The 6,225-nt window shown below is 38.8% G+C and overlaps 1 protein-coding gene across 1 annotated transcript in view; it reads right to left on the bottom strand.

Moving 5' to 3' along the window:
* The window catches only part of LOC111864709 (small conductance calcium-activated potassium channel protein), a gene marked incomplete in the record, with an annotated part of 758,647 nt that extends 755,645 nt beyond the window's left edge, over positions 1–3,002 (bottom strand). The window contains 1 exon segment of the mRNA XM_033751546.1: positions 2,791–3,002.
* Positions 3,003–6,225: the final 3,223 nt, after the last annotated feature.

Here is a 6,225-nt window from a genome sequence, read left to right as displayed (position 1 = left end):
ATACCATAAAGAAAAACACACAAACTTTAATTGACGCAAGTAAAGAGGTTGGTCTAGAAGTAAACACAGAGAAAACTAAGTATATGTTACTGTCTCGTCACCAAAATGCAGGGCAAGATCATGACATAAAGATAGGAAACAGATGTTTTGAAAATGTGGCACAGTTCAGATATTTGGGAACAATGATAACAGATCGAAACCTGATTCAGGAGGAAATTAAGAGGCGATAGAACTCGGGTAATGCTTGCTACCATTCAGTCCAGAACCTTTTGTCTTTTCGTCTGGTGTCCAAAAACATAAAAATTAGAATATACAAAACTATAATTTAACCATTGGTTCTGTATGGGTGTGAAACTTGGTCTCTGACATTAAGGGAGGAACATAGAATGAGGGTGTTGAGGAGAATATTTGGACCGAAGAGAGATGAAGTGACAGGAGGTTGGAGAAAACTGCATAATGAGGAGCTTCATAACGTGTACTCTTCTCCAAGTATGATTAGAATGATCAAATGAAGGAGGATGAGGTGGGCAGGTCATGTAGCACGAATGGGGGAGACGAGGAATGCGTATAGGATATCGGTGGGAAAGCCAGAAGGAAAGAGACCACAGGGAAGAGCTAGACGTAGGTGGGTGGACTATATTAGAATGGATCTTAGAGAGATAGGATGGGATGGTATGGATTGGATAGATATGGCTCAGGATAGGGACAAGTGGAGGGCTCTTGTGAACACGGTAATGAACCTTCGAGTTCATATAAAATGCTGGGAAATTCTTGAGTAGCTGCAGAATTGGCGGCTCCTTCAGAAGGGCTCAGCTCCATGAGTAAGTAAGTAAGTACTGTAATATCTACAACCTATATCAGTGAATATTTAACATGTTAGTTTTAACATTTCATGAGAAACTTATTACTGATATTTTAAATCCTTTACATACACAATATGCGTACATGCAGTAAGTAGTTTCTTGTATTATTATAGTACACGCCTTCAGATTGTGATACTGACCACTACCCGGTGGTGGCAAAAGTTACGGAGAGACCGGCAGTGAGAAAGCAAACAACACATATAGTTCATATAGAGAGGTTCAATCTCAAGAAATTAAACGAGGTAGAGGGTAAAGAGCAGTATGGTGTTGGAATCTCAAATAGGTTCGCAGCTTTGGAAAAATCAGACACTGAGGTGGACGTTAATAAAGCTTGGGAAACTATAAGAGAGAATATAAATGTTTATGCCAAGGAGAGTCTAGGTTATTATGAACTGAAGAAGCATAAGCCACGATTAGATGAAAGAAGCTCAAAATTATTAGATCAAAGAAAGCAGGCCAAATTGCAATAGTTACAGAATCCAAACGAGTTAAATGGGGATAATCTGAACAATATAAGACATGAAACCAGCAGGCATTTCAGGAACAAAAAGAGGGAATATCTGAAAGGCAAAATTGATGAGCTTGCAATGAGTAGTAAGAATAAGAATAGTAGAGACCTGCATAGAGGAATAAATGACTTTAGCAGGTGTTACCAGCATGGCAGTAACTTAGTGAAGGATGAAAATAGTGATCTGCTTGCAGACTCCCACAACATTTTGAATAGGTGGAGGAACTACTTCTCTCAGTTATTAAATGTGCATAGGGTCAGTAATGGGCCGCCCCACAGATCAAGCGGTTAGTCGCTGGCTTCCCGCCGCGACGGCCCGGGTTCGATCCCGGGTCTGGTCAAGTGGGATTTGTGGTGGACAAAGTGGCGCTGGGCCAGGTTTTCTCCGACTACTGCGGTTCTCCCTGCCAATCTTCATTCCACCAATTGCTTCACAATCATCCTCACCCATCATCTGGGGCTGGTACAATAGGCCAGAAGTGGCCGCAGTACAAGGGACTTAGTCCCACCCCACTAGTATTAAAAGAAATTAGGGTCAGTGATGTTAGGCAGATAGAAATCCTTACAGCTGAGCCGTTAGTACCTGATCCTAGCACCTTTGAGGTTGAAACTACTATTGCAAAAGTGAAAAAGTATAAATCGCCAGGTAGTGATCCAATTCCAGTAGAACTTACTCAAGCAGGAGATGAAATATAACGTTCTGAGGAGAATAATTGAACCTAAGAGAGATGAAGTGACAAGCAGTTGGAGAAAACTGCATAATGAGGAGCTTAATAACTTGTACTCTTCTCCAAGTATAATTAGAATGATCAAGTAAAAAAGGATGAGATTGGCAGGACATATAGCATGGATGGGGCAGAAGAGGAATGCATATATGATATTGGTGAGAAAGCAGAAAGGAAAGAGACCACTGGGAAGACCAAGAAGTAGGTAGGTTGACAATATTAAAATGGTTCTTAGAGAGATGGGATGGATTGGATTGATCTGGCCAAGGATAGGGCCAGTGGAGGGCTCTTGCTAACATGGTAAAAAACCTTTGGGTTCCACAAAATGCTGGGAAGTTCTTGAGCAGCTGCACAATTGGTGGCTTCTCAAGAAGAGCTGAGCACCGTGAGTGAGTGAGTGAGTGAGTGAGTGAATGAGTGGTAGTACACCCCCTGAAGATAGTTTTGTAAGGCCAAAACCTGTCGGGGTTTCAACAACATGTAATCAACATATGGAAATATATTACTTATATTTACATGGTAACTTAGATCGTACTTTAACACAATTAATTTCGCAGGTCGAATTACGTTAAGATAGCTCTCAAGCAAAACAGATGTACGTAGCCCAACTCGTCGCCTTATTGTAAATATAGCCTTTACCACAATGGCAAATTAATCCATTCTAATAACAGCATGAAAGTGTCTGGTTACTCACCATTATACCAAGCCTTTTGCAATGATACACAGAGCAGGATCACCACACATACACAGAGACACACTGAGAATGCTATACTTTACCACCGAAATTCACCAGACTTAACACACGCTACTTAGGAAAGAAAATTTAAAAGTCACTGGGAATCACACAGTGCAATGTGCTCGACATGGAGAGTCAAATGCGGGGGTTGACATTTGCTTGCCCAATACTTTCAAACCGGCCCGCGATAACCATGTATAAAGTCTTTCTCCGGCAGTTTTTGACCGCGAGAATCCTAACCCGCAAATATAACTTTGTGTGTATGCGCATGCGCCGCGCAAGTCAGAGTCCGTTCAGATCGTTCAGATTGCTGCAGAAACTCAACAAGTTCTAGCTCTCATTCTTCAAACATATGTACGCACTAAAATGTCTGGGCACGTGCGTACGCACACAATCTCACATGGATTTTGAATATGTTATAAATATGATGGCTGCTAGTAGATGAGCTATTTCTCCTTTTGCTGAAAAACATATGATTATATTTTTCCTTTTCTCATAGTGAACTTTTAATCCACTAGAAACAGTGTTTAGATGAATCCATTACCAATATACACATTGTTCATTTACACTATGGAAGAACAAATAATAACACGTATTTTCTCACGAGTACATAATTTCCCTATTGATAAGAAAACTGAGTCGAGATTTAGGTCGTGGCAAAAAAAAAATCCGATTCAAATCATTCCGCGGACTTCTCGGCGGTTTTTAGCCACTAACACATGGAGTGTATGAAACCCACGGCCTTAACCTCTAATTCCTTTATGGCCGACAACCGTTGCAATCCGTCGAAGTCTTATGCACAGACTTCAATGCAAGGCCAGAAAATCAAACAGTTGAATTTATGGCCTGCTATTAAGGTTTAAACAAAACACATTCGGACTATATATTGCCGATGTGAGCCTATACGTATGTTATAAATACAAATGAAGGAATCGTGAGGTAAAAATTACATTACGGAAAAAACACAGCTGACATATTTTGTTCCGTTGACATCAGAGCTTCCTTAACTCACATTACTTACTTCCCACTAGGCAGCCTATAGCACGGGCGGTTAGTCGCTGGCTTCCCCCGCGGCCACACGGGTTCGAGCCCGGTCATATGGGATTTGTGATAGACAAAGTGGCGCTGGGGTAGGTTTTCTCCAAGTACTTCTGTTTCCCCTGCCAATCTTCATTCAACCAATTGCTATACAATCACCATCATATATCATTTGGGGCTGGTACAATAGGCCAGTAGTGGACCCAGTACCAAGTGGACTCACTCTCACTGCACTAACAATAATAATACGTCCCGCTACGACAGCCGTGGCAGGTGAAGCAGACTAGGCATCTGATCCCTATCTTCAATGGATTAAAAAAATCTGAATTGAAGAAAATTAAAAATACACTCAATACTAACTAAAAGGATATCTTAAACTAAGTCTCTGAATGACTTATTCCACACCAACTTCCATTGGCATCCTTTCCAATTCATAACTAAATAAATCATTCTACCATCTGATGCCATGTACGCTTAGATGCTTATGGTGTCGTTGAGTAAACAACAAATAAATACCTGAATACAGATATGTGGCCATTAAAGCTATTTAAATCTGATTATGCAGCCTCCAAGCCTAAATAATCACCTACCCCTAACCGAATAGAACGGAGAGTCACAGTAAAAACGCTGTTCATTATATTGACAATTGCTGAGAGAAGTAATTGGATTTAAAATGAATTTTAGAGATAACAAAACAAGGGGGCTAGTGTTTCCTTTACGTTGAACTGAAAATTGACATTTCTTTATCATGAACATCTGTTTCCTCTCTACAAATTGCATTGAACTCATGTATGTTACAGTTTCAATTTGTACACAGAATTAAGACAACGGAATAAACTGAATATATCTCTGTAAACCTAATAAAAACAACTAGACCACCAGCTCACAACCAATTTTTCCTTGTATGCTAAATTGGACACTAACTGTAGAAGCTGGCTTGTTTCTATCAGTCTTCATTCCCAACACCAACTTGTCATTTGGATTCATAGAATTGGTTTCATTTTTTTTGCCATTTACTACATGGAATCCTTTAGGTAGAAACCTGAGACATTCAGTCCATATCCAGATGTGTTTCCCACATACAGAAAGTTTGGAAGACCTATATACATGGTGTCAGTATGCAATGGCAGCTGACCTGCATATTTCACCAGCAGATGCTCAACCTCGGGTTAAAGAATATATCTATATACTGAAAAGACAATATGTAGCAACATCCATCTTTCACATGTGAAGGGTACAAACCATGAGACATTCATTGTCTTTTCAGTTCAACTTGTTTTACTGGCTTCAGGTACAAAGTCTGGTCATACACCTTATCTGTGAAACCCATAGTAAGAGTTCAATCACATCTTATCTCTTTGTCATGGCTTTATAAAGTATAGTAACTATTCCGCAAATCTAGCTTCATATTGCCGTTATACTTTCAACATTTCAGCACTTTAAAAACTGAGTGGGAATAATTTTTGCTGTCCATACTTTAAAGGCTGTAAATTTTGAACTGGATGAATGACTATCTGATTTCTGAGGACTTGATCCATGGAGTAAGTTGCAAGGCATCATTCAATAAAGTATGATTTCGCAACTTTCAAAGAATGAAAGAACTAGAAATCATAACCTGATATCAGTGAAGATTTAGCAAGCTTGCAAAAAATGTCATGTAAAATGGGGCATACACGTTCCACAGTCTCTTATAAAAAAGCATGTAATTATTAATTGGAAAAATTCCAAAGAATTATCAGTAACTGATTGCATTGTTCATTACCCTTACAATTAACTGATAAACTGTAAAAATCTGGAAATTTCAATTTACTTCAATTGAAATATTGTTTCATTTTTGTATCTTAATACATTAATTGTAATATTAAAATTATTGTTTGTTGGGCAAATGGAGGACTGGGCCTTTCTTTCTCATAGTTACAACATGGTACTCCAAACACAAACTACCAATCCATGGATGTGAAAAAACTGTGATTACCATGTAATGCGAAGTGCCAAATTCCTTGAAATCTAAGATAACACTTTCAAAAACTTTCCAATCACAATGCTTAATGAAGAATAGCCAACTTCTGAATTACTCTCTTCTTAATGCAAAATAAGGGTTGTAACTATGTTCCTGACTGACAGTGAAGTCCATCAAGAGACTGTAAATATTTAGGTCTTGGGAAGACCACAGGGCCTGACAAAACCAACATCATTTCAATGCAAATCCTTTGAATGTGGCATTATCATGTAATTTGTTATAGAATAAATTTATGGCATTTATGGAAGTTTTACATTGACATTTCTGTATAAATAATGCTTTGCCAATAGCCATACAAGTTTCTTTGTCACCTTAGATTCAAATAAACATGATAA

Source organism: Cryptotermes secundus, unplaced genomic scaffold, assembly GCF_002891405.2.
Source record: "Cryptotermes secundus unplaced genomic scaffold, Csec_1.0 scaffold654, whole genome shotgun sequence".
Taxonomy (NCBI): domain Eukaryota; kingdom Metazoa; phylum Arthropoda; class Insecta; order Blattodea; family Kalotermitidae; genus Cryptotermes; species Cryptotermes secundus.
Note: the sequence above shows the minus strand (reverse complement) of the source record. Positions and strands in the feature narration are given on the sequence as shown.